The sequence below is a fragment of the Eurosta solidaginis genome, unplaced genomic scaffold (genome assembly GCF_040869045.1).
Source record: "Eurosta solidaginis isolate ZX-2024a unplaced genomic scaffold, ASM4086904v1 ctg00001699.1, whole genome shotgun sequence".
In the NCBI taxonomy this organism is placed as follows: Eukaryota; Metazoa; Arthropoda; class Insecta; order Diptera; family Tephritidae; genus Eurosta; species Eurosta solidaginis.
In genome coordinates this window covers 46,678-60,346 of record NW_027137241.1, presented here as the reverse complement: position 1 = coordinate 60,346, position 13,669 = coordinate 46,678, and positions in this window count along the sequence as shown.

Genomic DNA, 13,669 nt, shown 5'->3' with positions numbered 1-13,669 from the left:
GCAACAAATATAGTAGATTCTAACATGGCACATAGATTGGTCCAAATGAACCCTTCGGCTCCTCCACTGGTTGCGCTACCAAAAATCCACAAGCCGGACACGCCAATGAGGCCCATCATTAATTTTAAATCGGCACCATGTTACAAACTGTCCAAATATTTAAAAACGATATTGATAGACACTCTGGAGCTAAGGAACGAATATGCAATAGCTAACACAACAGAACTAATAGAGAGACTCGAGACCGTAGAGCTAACAAGAAACAGCAAATTGGTATCTTTTGACATAAAAGATCTATACCCATCTATACCACTATCGGAGACTTTGGACATAGTTAGCTCAACAATAGTTCATAACACAAAAAACAAAGTAAAAAGTGTGCAAATCACAAATACGCTAAGAACCACTTTACGTCAAAACTATTTTAAATTCAACAATAAAATATATAGACAAACAAACGGTCTTGGAATGGGAAGCCCCACATCAGCAATTCTTATGGAAGTGTTCATGCAAAATCTGGAAGAAAAGTACATACAGGAGCTGAAATCCAAATTAGGCGTGTCATTTTATGCTAGATACATGGATGACATAATATGCGTTTTAACTACTAATAACGAAAAGCTCGTGGCTAGTGGCGGCCACCGTGGTGTGATGGGTAGCGTGCTCCGCCTATCACACCGTATGCCCTGGGTTCAACTCCCGGGCAAAGCAACATCAAAATTTTAGAAATAAGATTTTTCAATTAGAAGAAAATTTTTCTAAGCGGGGTCGCCCCTCGGCAGTGTTTGGCAAGCACTCCGGGTGTATTTCTGCCATGAACAGCTCTCAGTGAAAACTCATCTGCTTTGCAGATGCCGTTCGGAGTCGGCATAAAACATGTAGGTCCCGTCCGGCCAATTTGTAGGGAAAATCAAGAGGAGCACGACGCAAATTGGAAGAGAAGCTCGGCCTTAGATCTCTTCGGAGGTTATCGCGCCTTACATTTTTTTTTTTTTAACGAAGAGCTCGTACTGGAGTACCTCAAAACAGCACGGCAATATAAAATTTACAATGGAAACCGAAAAAGACGGAGGAATCAACTATCTAGACCTCACGATAAATATTGATAAAGAAGCCAAAAGATTTAACTATGACATATATAGAAAGTCAACGGCCACCGACACAATAATACACAATACCTCAAATCACCCTCAACATCATAAAAATGCAGCATTAAGGCACTTGGTACATAGACTTGAAAGAACACCTCTTACACAAGAGGCATATAAGAGAGAACTTGAGGTCATATATAATATCGCTGCAAACAACGGATATAAAAAAGCACTAGTAGATAAGCTCAGAAGGACAAATGGAGAACCAAAAAGAAATAATGAAAAAGAAAATAATAGCTGGACGACTATGACATATACTGGAAAAGCAACATATAAATTGGCAAATTTCTTTAAAAAATACAACATTAACACAGCATTCAAAACATCGAACAATCTAGGGCGAAAACTAAGAACTAACATTAACTCAGAGGATCCGTTTAGCAGCCACGGCGTATACAAGCTTACCTGCGGATGCCAGCATAGTTACATAGGACAAACAGGACGGCAAATAAGAACGAGGTTCAGAGAACATATTAGAGATTACAACAAAAAAATACGGAATCCAAACATTATACCCGAGTCTAACTTCGCGAATCACATGGTCGAGAATGAATGTTCCCCAGCAAACATCAATAAAACAGTTAGGGTTCTTCACATACAAGAAAAGGGCCGACGTCTCAACGTACTCGAAAACATGGAAATCTACAAACAGAAAACATTCGACGGTAGAATAATAAACGAACAGATAAACACCATTTCTGACACAATATTCGAGCCTTTAAAACTTGTTTACAGGAAACAACTTAATCACACAGGTACAACAGACAAACGCACAACAACAAAAAAACACAAAACAATTAACACACCAAAACAAAAAACCGACAAAGAAGGTCAAACGACTAAAATCACAGATTTCTACCTACCCCAGTCAGCCACACAAATCGATTAGTAAACCACCCTCGGTTCTGAACGAACACACAGCACATACACATAACTAAATATACACAAGCATAAATTTGACAATACCTGCTCATATACCTACGAACTATAAATACAGGACAAATGACAACAACAGATCAGAACGAAAATCGACACTGATGATGGCACAACGCCGAAACCGGTTTGTCTCAAAACCAAATTTGACAAGGGATGACGGAAAATCGTTCCAATATACATCATTTATCCACCCTGTCGGAAAATCAACCAAACAAGATAAGTCAGTTTTATATTTATCTTAAAAATCGTTTAGGTATGTAGATCTGTTCACTAGATATTTCTTATCTTATACATCCGATTATGTGGAGATTACGAACGGGATAAGATTATTGTTCAGCCCCATTCATGAAAGGTAATAAGTCTTCGGTATAGCCGAAGACAGTCCCGTCCTTACTTGTTTTTTTACCTTTATATTAAGTCGCTTTCATGTTTGTCCCCTCATTTCCATACGAATTTTTGACCCACGGAAAAGTCTTTTTCGGTAACTTCCCGTTGAGCTAGATATTTGATACATAAAACATAGTTGAGATCGGAGAGACATTACAATTAAATTTAATTTAAAATGGAAATATTGCTATCGACTTTTAACTACTTGTGGGTGATCCAGAGGCTTGAAACTTAGCACATAGTTTGAGAGTCGTTGGCACTTCAATCCTTGAGAAACAAAATGCCGGCAGGTGGCAGACGAATCGAGATAAACGAAATCCCTGACAAAACGCAGGGAATCTTGCTGCGGTTGTGAAGCTTGGGTCGTGGGTCAGAACCCGGTGACAATGCAACATTTGATCAAAAAAAAGCCGCTAGGTGGCGCATGGATCGAGATACTAGGAAAATTAATTTTAATTTGGGAATTTTCAATCCATTTTGAACTAACTTCCCGGTTACCTAGAGACTTGTAACTTAGCACATAGTTCGAGACGCGTTGACAATACAATTTATAATAAACAAAGTTACGCTAGATGGGGCACTAATTGAGATAACTACAAATCCCTGAAAAACGCGGTGAATATTGCGATCGATTTTTGAGTAACTTGCCGGTCAGCTGGAGACATGAAACTTGGGCCGTGGGTCAGAAACCGCTGACAATGCAAAATTTGATCAAAAAAAATTCCGCTAGGTGGCGCATGGATCGAGATATTAGGAAAATTAATATTAATATGGGAACCTTTCAATCTATTTTAACTAACTTCCCGGTTACCTAGAGTATTGTAACTTAGCACTTAGTTAGAGGCCTGGTGAGAATACAATCTACAGAAAACGAGGTTCCGCTAGGTGGCCTACTAATTGAGATAACTACAAATCCCTGAAAAATAAGGGGAATTTTGCAATCGACTTTCGAGTAACTTGCCGGTGAGCTAGAGACTTGAAACTTGGGCCGTGGGTCAGAACCCGGTGACAATGCAAAATTTGATCAAAAAAATTCGCTAGGTGGCACAACGAGTTTTAATTTGGGAATCTATCAATCTATTTTTAACAAACTTCTCGGTTACCTAGAGGGTTGAAACTTGGCACTTAGTTAGAGGCTTGGCGGCAATACAACCTCTAGAAAACAAAGTGACGCTAGGTGGCGCGCTAGTCAAGATAACTGCAAATCCTTTAAAAACGGTGGAATCTTGCTATCGATTTTCGAGTAACTTCCTGATGAGCTAGAGGCATGAACCTGGGACCGTAAGTCAGAACCCGGTGACAATACAATATTTTATCAAAAAAAAAAAAAAAAATCCGCTAGGTGGCGCATGGATCCAGATATTGAGAAAACTTGTTTTAAACTGGGAATCTTGCAAACGATTTTTATCTAAATTCCTGGATATCTAGAGACTTGAAACCTGAAATATAGTTTAAAACTCGGTGACAGTGTAATGTTTGATCAAAAAATTTGAGCTAGGTAACGCACAAGTCGAACTATTTAGAAGATTAGGCCATACCTTCATGGCTAGCCTCCTGAGTGTTGCAGGCGTTGTAGAATTCCACCTCGTTGAAGGCCGAACTCAAAGCATGTCCTTGCATACTTTTAGGCGTACGCGACTTTCACCACGATTCTTTTAGACTTTCAGGGTTATGCAAATTTCACCATGATTTTCAGCTGTGCAAATTAAGTAGCTGACAAACGAAGTGGAATTTTCTTGTTATGATGCGAGGTGGAATTCTGTTGTTTTCGCCAGTGTTGTCAGCGAAAATTCCACTAATTCTATTAAATCTTGCTATTTTGAACAAATAAATAAAGATAAGAATTTTCACTTAAGAATTACTTAAATTACTAATCAAAGTTGCAATTGCCTTTTTGCAGGCAGTAGTTAAAAATTGAAAATAAAAAGATGATAAAAAAATTTTAAGGACTACATTTATATAAATGGACCCAAAAATAGAAAGCAATTTTTTCTTTAATACAGACATAGTTTTGTTGAATTTTGACTAAAAAACTTTAACAATAACTCTTGTAAAAGAATTTTGGGATTTAAAATTATAAAGGTGGAGTGCGTGTTTAAATTTTAAATAATCAATTTGTTAATCCCAAGTACATGGTTTGCCTTAAATTGAAAGATTGCGCTCTACCTTTATAATTTTAAAATCCAAAATTATTTTACGAGAGCTATTGTTAAAGTTTTTTAGACAAAATTCAACAAAACTATGTCTGTATTAAATGAAAAATTGCCTTCTATTTTTTGGTCCATTTATATAAAGGTAGTCCTTAAAATTTTTTTATCATTTTTTTTTTATATTGAATTGAAAATACTGTCGGAATATAACCTGGTTTTATGAGGATCATAAGAATCCCTCAATATCATTCTCTTTATCTTATATATAACTTAACAAGGGGGCAGACACACTTACTTGTAAGAAAGTGCTGACACCACACTTCAACAAACATAAGCAAAGCCAACGTAGGTAATTGATCCGATATCATATTGCGTAAGAAGACAAAATGCAATCCATGGGAACTGCAGCATAAGCGATATGATATGCGGACAAAATGCAAGTCGTGTGATTCGCCACGCAAGCGATAAAATATTATTTTAGCCAATCGTGGGAAGTGCAGTGTCAGCAATTATGAAATCACTTAGATTAATGTAGAAGCTTAGAGCTTAGTTTAAGTTAATGATAAAGTCAGTCTGTTTTTGACATTGAACGAAAATAAATGGTAAATATTATTAAGCGGACTAAAGACTATTTTTATTTAGATCTTTACAGGTTGCAATGGGGCCGCGGGCGGCCCCAACTTTAACTTTTTGGAGCTCTAGTCCTTGGGCTCCTTAACTGGCGCCCGAGCGGGGACCCACCGTACAAACACATTCTAGAGTCACCCCTGGCCCGCCCTAATGACGATATTTCGAAAAGGCGTTCACCTATAGACCTCATGCCCACTCCCTCTTAAAATGCTCAGTAACACCTTTCGTTTGATACCCATATCGTACAAACTTTCTAGAGTCACACTTGGTCCACCTTTATGGCGATATCTCGAAAAGGCGTCCACCTATAGAACTAAGGATTACTCCCTTTTAAAATACTCATTACCATCTTTCATTTGATACCCATATCATACAAACACATTCTAGAGTCACCCCTGGCCCACCCTAATGGCGATATCTCGAAAAGGCGTCCACCTATAGACCTAATGCCCACTCCCTCTTAAAATGTTCAGTAACACCTTTCATTTGATTCCCATATCGTACAAACACATTCTAGAGACACCCCTGGTCCACCTTTATGGCGATATCTCGAAACGGCGTCCACCTATGGAACTAAGGATCACTCCTTTTCAAAATACTCATTAACAGCTTTCATTTGATACCCATATCGTACAAACATATTCTAGAGTCACCCCTGGTCCACCTTTATGGCGATTTCTCGAAAAGGCGTTCACCTATAGAACTAAAGCCCATTCCCTTTTAAAATACTCATTACCACCTTTCATTTGATACCCATATCGTACAACCACATTCTAGAGTCACCCCTGGTCCACCTTAATGGCGATATTACGAAAAGGCGTCCACCGATAGACCTAAGGCCCACTCCCTCTTAAAATGCTCAGTAACACCTTTCATTTGATACCCATATCGTACAAACAAATTCTAGAGTCAGCCCTGGTCCACCTTTATGGCGATATCCCTAAATAGCGTCCATCCATAGAACAATGGCCTACTATCTCTTAAAATACTCTTTAATACCTTCCATTTGATACACATGTCATACAACCACATTCCAGGGTTACCCTAGGTTCATTTTCCTACATGGTGATTTTCCTTATTTTGTCTCCATAGCTCTCAACTGAGTATGTAATGTTCGGTTACACCCGAACTTAGCCTTCCTTACCAAACAAGATAAGTCAGTTATTGCTTGTCAGGCTTTTAACTTGAACGCGAACGGACTACTAACAATTTACAAGCGACGCCTACTGAAAATATATAAAGCAAAGGCGAGCATTTGGTTCAACAAACAATGCCTGGAATTGAATGTTACTACGAAATTCGCAAAAATAACAATAAAGGCAAATACCAAATCTAGCAGGAAAACAGTTAGAAAAGCGGAAAAGGATTTTTTAAAATATGAGTTGGAAAGCTTATACTCGAAGAAGGATGAGATAAATGCCGAGTTATTATCTATCCATTTAAGATTGGCAGAACAACTACCTACGACTGTATTAATGGAATGCTTCGACCGCATTAAGACAGAGGTCGATCAGGAACTACAACAAAAATACAGGTCGCTGAACCGAAAATTGTACAAGCTGGCAGGACGACGAGAGGGTAACCAAAACCAAAACACTCACCAGTTTCATGACAAGTTCGTTAACATCACAACAGTGGCCATTACCAAGGAAGAGCCACAACTTCTCGAAAAGGGCCTGAAGCACAATATCATGGACCAGAATACAGTAAGAAAAACGGAGCAAGCGATTGTAGATGCGGAGATCGCAATATCATTGATACCACAGGAAGAACAGGAGCACGCACGACACATGTGCAGAGAAATCATAAGAAAGGAGGTGAAAGCACAGGAAGGACAAAAACCGAATACAGAGGAGAAAACAATAAAGAATCTACGGCATAAACTAAGGAAAAACAATATTGTCACAACGAAAGCGGACAAAGGAAACACCACTGTGCTAATCGAAAAAGAGAAATATATATCCAAAACCGAGGATCTCATAGAGGAAATGAAATGTCGTAGAATGAGAGAGGATCCCACAGATGAATACCAAAAACAAATCAAAGTTGCTATAAAAAATGCAACAAATATAGTAGATTCTAACATGGCACATAGATTGGTCCAAATGAACCCTTCGGCTCCTCCACTGGTTGCGCTACCAAAAATCCACAAGCCGGACACGCCAATGAGGCCCATCATTAATTTTAAATCGGCACCATGTTACAAACTGTCCAAATATTTAAAAACGATATTGATAGACACTCTGGAGCTAAGGAACGAATATGCAATAGCTAACACAACAGAACTAATAGAGAGACTCGAGACCGTAGAGCTAACAAGAAACAGCAAATTGGTATCTTTTGACATAAAAGATCTATACCCATCTATACCACTATCGGAGACTTTGGACATAGTTAGCTCAACAATAGTTCATAACACAAAAAACAAAGTAAAAAGTGTGCAAATCACAAATACGCTAAGAACCACTTTACGTCAAAACTATTTTAAATTCAACAATAAAATATATAGACAAACAAACGGTCTTGGAATGGGAAGCCCCACATCAGCAATTCTTATGGAAGTGTTCATGCAAAATCTGGAAGAAAAGTACATACAGGAGCTGAAATCCAAATTAGGCGTGTCATTTTATGCTAGATACATGGATGACATAATATGCGTTTTAACTACTAATAACGAAAAGCTCGTGGCTAGTGGCGGCCACCGTGGTGTGATGGGTAGCGTGCTCCGCCTATCACACCGTATGCCCTGGGTTCAACTCCCGGGCAAAGCAACATCAAAATTTTAGAAATAAGATTTTTCAATTAGAAGAAAATTTTTCTAAGCGGGGTCGCCCCTCGGCAGTGTTTGGCAAGCACTCCGGGTGTATTATTGCCATGAAAAGCTCTCAGTGAAAACTCATCTGCTTTGCAGATGCCGTTCGGAGTCGGCATAAAACATGTAGGTCCCGTCCGGCCAATTTGTAGGGAAAATCAAGAGGAGCACGACGCAAATTGGAAGAGAAGCTCGGCCTTAGATCTCTTCGGAGGTTATCGCGCCTTACATTTTTTTTTTTTTAACGAAGAGCTCGTACTGGAGTACCTCAAAACAGCACGGCAATATAAAATTTACAATGGAAACCGAAAAAGACGGAGGAATCAACTATCTAGACCTCACGATAAATATTGATAAAGAAGCCAAAAGATTTAACTATGACATATATAGAAAGTCAACGGCCACCGACACAATAATACACAATACCTCAAATCACCCTCAACATCATAAAAATGCAGCATTAAGGCACTTGGTACATAGACTTGAAAGAACACCTCTTACACAAGAGGCATATAAGAGAGAACTTGAGGTCATATATAATATCGCTGCAAACAACGGATATAAAAAAGCACTAGTAGATAAGCTCAGAAGGACAAATGGAGAACCAAAAAGAAATAATGAAAAAGAAAATAATAGCTGGACGACTATGACATATACTGGAAAAGCAACATATAAATTGGCAAATTTCTTTAAAAAATACAACATTAACACAGCATTCAAAACATCGAACAATCTAGGGCGAAAACTAAGAACTAACATTAACTCAGAGGATCCGTTTAGCAGCCACGGCGTATACAAGCTTACCTGCGGATGCCAGCATAGTTACATAGGACAAACAGGACGGCAAATAAGAACGAGGTTCAGAGAACATATTAGAGATTACAACAAAAAAATACGGAATCCAAACATTATACCCGAGTCTAACTTCGCGAATCACATGGTCGAGAATGAATGTTCCCCAGCAAACATCAATAAAACAGTTAGGGTTCTTCACATACAAGAAAAGGGCCGACGTCTCAACGTACTCGAAAACATGGAAATCTACAAACAGAAAACATTCGACGGTAGAATAATAAACGAACAGATAAACACCATTTCTGACACAATATTCGAGCCTTTAAAACTTGTTTACAGGAAACAACTTAATCACACAGGTACAACAGACAAACGCACAACAACAAATAAACACAAAACAATTAACACACCAAAACAAAAAACCGACAAAGAAGGTCAAACGACTAAAATCACAGATTTCTACCTACCCCAGTCAGCCACACAAATCGATTAGTAAACCACCCTCGGTTCTGAACGAACACACAGCACATACACATAACTAAATATACACAAGCATCAATTTGACAATACCTGCTCATATACCTACGAACTATAAATACAGGACAAATGACAACAACAGATCAGAACGAAAATCGACACTGATGATGGCACAACGCCGAAACCGGTTTGTCTCAAAACCAAATTTGACAAGGGATGACGGAAAATCGTTCCAATATACATCATTTATCCACCCTGTCGGAAAATCAACCAAACAAGATAAGTCAGTTTTATATTTATCTTAAAAATCGTTTAGGTATGTAGATCTGTTCACTAGATATTTCTTATCTTATACATCCGATTATGTGGAGATTACGAACGGGATAAGATTATTGTTCAGCCCCATTCATGAAAGGTAATAAGTCTTCGGTATAGCCGAAGACAGTCCCGTCCTTACTTGTTTTTTTACCTTTATATTAAGTCGCTTTCATGTTTGTCCCCTCATTTCCATACGAATTTTTGACCCACGGAAAAGTCTTTTTCGGTAACTTCCCGTTGAGCTAGATATTTGATACATAAAACATAGTTGAGATCGGAGAGACATTACAATTAAATTTAATTTAAAATGGAAATATTGCTATCGACTTTTAACTACTTGTGGGTGATCCAGAGGCTTGAAACTTAGCGCATAGTTTGAGAGTCGTTGGCACTTCAATCCTTGAGAAACAAAATGCCGGCAGGTGGCAGACGAATCGAGATAAACGAAATCCCTGACAAAACGCAGGGAATCTTGCTGTGGTTGTGAAGCTTGGGTCGTGGGTCAGAACCCGGTGACAATGCAACATTTGATCAAAAAAAAGCCGCTAGGTGGCGCATGGATCGAGATACTAGGAAAATTAATTTTAATTTGGGAATTTTCAATCCATTTTGAACTAACTTCCCGGTTACCTAGAGACTTGTAACTTAGCACATAGTTCGAGACGCGTTGACAATACAATTTATAATAAACAAAGTTACGCTAGATGGGGCACTAATTGAGATAACTACAAATCCCTGAAAAACGCGGTGAATATTGCGATCGATTTTTGAGTAACTTGCCGGTCAGCTGGAGACATGAAACTTGGGCCGTGGGTCAGAAACCGCTGACAATGCAAAATTTGATCAAAAAAAATTCCGCTAGGTGGCGCATGGATCGAGATATTAGGAAAATTAATATTAATATGGGAACCTTTCAATCTATTTTAACTAACTTCCCGGTTACCTAGAGTATTGTAACTTAGCACTTAGTTAGAGGCCTGGTGAGAATACAATCTACAGAAAACGAGGTTCCGCTAGGTGGCCTACTAATTGAGATAACTACAAATCCCTGAAAAATAAGGGGAATTTTGCAATCGACTTTCGAGTAACTTGCCGGTGAGCTAGAGACTTGAAACTTGGGCCGTGGGTCAGAACCCGGTGACAATGCAAAATTTGATCAAAAAAATTCGCTAGGTGGCACAACGAGTTTTAATTTGGGAATCTATCAATCTATTTTTAACAAACTTCTCGGTTACCTAGAGGGTTGAAACTTGGCACTTAGTTAGAGGCTTGGCGGCAATACAACCCCTAGAAAACAAAGTGACGCTAGGTGGCGCGCTAGTCAAGATAACTGCAAATCCTTTAAAAACGGTGGAATCTTGCTATCGATTTTCGAGTAACTTCCTGATGAGCTAGAGGCATGAACCTGGGACCGTAAGTCAGAACCCGGTGACAATACAATATTTTATCAAAAAAAAAAAAAAAAATCCGCTAGGTGGCGCATGGATCCAGATATTGAGAAAACTTGTTTTAAACTGGGAATCTTGCAAACGATTTTTATCTAAATTCCTGGATATCTAGAGACTTGAAACCTGAAATATAGTTTAAAACTCGGTGACAGTGTAATGTTTGATCAAAAAATTTGAGCTAGGTAACGCACAAGTCGAACTATTTAGAAGATTAGGCCATACCTTCATGGCTAGCCTCCTGAGTGTTGCAGGCGTTGTAGAATTCCACCTCGTTGAAGGCCGAACTCAAAGCATGTCCTTGCATACTTTTAGGCGTACGCGACTTTCACCACGATTCTTTTAGACTTTCAGGGCTATGCAAATTTCACCATGATTTTCAGCTGTGCAAATTAAGTAGCTGACAAACGAAGTGGAATTTTCTTGTTATGATGCGAGGTGGAATTCTGTTGTTTTCGCCAGTGTTGTCAGCGAAAATTCCACTAATTCTATTAAATCTTGCTATTTTGAACAAATAAATAAAGATAAGAATTTTCACTTAAGAATTACTTAAATTACTAATCAAAGTTGCAATTGCCTTTTTGCAGGCAGTAGTTAAAAATTGAAAATAAAAAGATGATAAAAAAATTTTAAGGACTACATTTATATAAATGGACCCAAAAATAGAAAGCAATTTTTTCTTTAATACAGACATAGTTTTGTTGAATTTTGACTAAAAAACTTTAACAATAACTGTTCGGCCTGAGTGCGTCGTAAACCGGCAGTGGGTAGGCGCACAAGGGTCGATCTTGGAGTGGATGGTGCGCTCAAAAGAAATAAATAAGAACACAAAGAGGAATTTCCTCGTTATAATATAATATTTAATTTAGAGTGAAGGAAAATATACACTGTGGTTACAATATTACCTTGGTGTTTTAAGTGACGATGGTGATCCTTGCGATGTGTGCTGGTTGGCGGTCAATCGAGAAAGAGACCGGTTATCCCGTTGAGGACAACCGCTAAGCCGCGAAAAAGTCCTCTGGTATTAAGGAGGGGAAAAAAAGCCACACACACAACAGCCCCCACATATACGTGCATGGGTGCTGACAACCCGCACACACACGTGCATGCGTATGAAACGCATGCATGTGCATGCATGCACACAAATGCGGCGTGAGTGTGGGTAGCTGGAAATATTATTAAAACGTTAGGGAGGGGCGCCGTCAATCAGATAAAAGTTAGGCATTGGGCCTAAACATGCCGCCCCCCTTGCGGTACGCAACATCACAGTCCGCCAAGGATCACCGACCGTGAAGAAGAGAAAAAAAGTAAAAAACTTATAATTAATTATATCTAACTTAACATAATGCCGGACAGTCCGCCGGCTTGGCGGCACGCAAAATGGTGGGAGCTTGGTTGCTGCTGCCTCGGTCATTCACCAATTTTCCCGTTATGGTGTAAGGCGTGAGCCAGGTTTGCCTAGAGCTAGGGATTGCGAAAAGAAGTAAGAAGATATACGTGTTCATATTTCTTGCCGTTTATTACCAATTCGTTGGAAATTCTATGCTTGTGAATTTTGTATGAAGAAAATTCAAAAAAAAAAGAACTTATTGTAATGATACAAGATTTTAAACGCACACCTCCATTGTGAATTCAATAAAAAATAAAAAAAGTGTAAAAATTCATGGATTTCGGTCGTTACCGAACATTTTCATGTTAGGCCTTGGTTGTGCCCGAGAGTACCCAACCGAAGATGGTACTCTGAGCCAGCAAAGGGCCAAACGTGGTGGGCAGAATCCCTGGTAGCATTATTTCGGCATATACGTCTGTCCCTAGTACGAGGCGGATCGGGGCAGATGAATAAAACTGTAGATCCGCCAGACGGAGATGTGCGTACGGGGATGCGATGGCGCTGTCGACGCTGGTCGTGGGGGCCATTCGCCGAAAATTGGACACGACCGCCGCATGGGTTACAATTCGTTTATTTTGGCCGTGTCTTCCTCGTATGCGTAGTAGGCATCCTGCTTGTCCGCCAATGGTGCTGGTAGGGAGTTGGAGCTCCCGGGCTAGCTCATCTGCGATAACGGTGGTGGGGGAGCATCCGTCAATCAAGGCACGGACGAGGTGTAGCCGCCCCCCAGCTTCTATCTTCACGACCGCGGTGGGTGTGATCGCTACCGTTGGTATCATGGTGGCGGTGGCTGCTGAATGCTGGGCTACAAGCCCTGACCGGAAGGCGGACACGGTGGTGAGCTGCAGCGTGTTGCCTCCGTGGCTGCGATCTTGTGGCTGATGTCGTTGATGCAGGCGAAGAGGCCTTGTCTCCGCTCTGCGGTCGCGCGGATGTCGTCTCCGTTGGGGGTTCCTGGGTTGCCGGCGAAGAGACCGGGTCTCCGCTCGGCCGTTATATGTATGGCGCTGTGCTGTCGCTGTCCCTTGTTGGAGCCGCTTCCTCTCGTGCTGCAGAAGTGGTCGAAATGATTTGGCTGTAGATGGTATGGTCGGGCGAAGAGACCGCGTCTCCGCTCCGGTTCGGCTGGCATCTCGGTTTTGGTGTGGACGAAGAGGTCCAGTCTCCGTTCCAGCGTC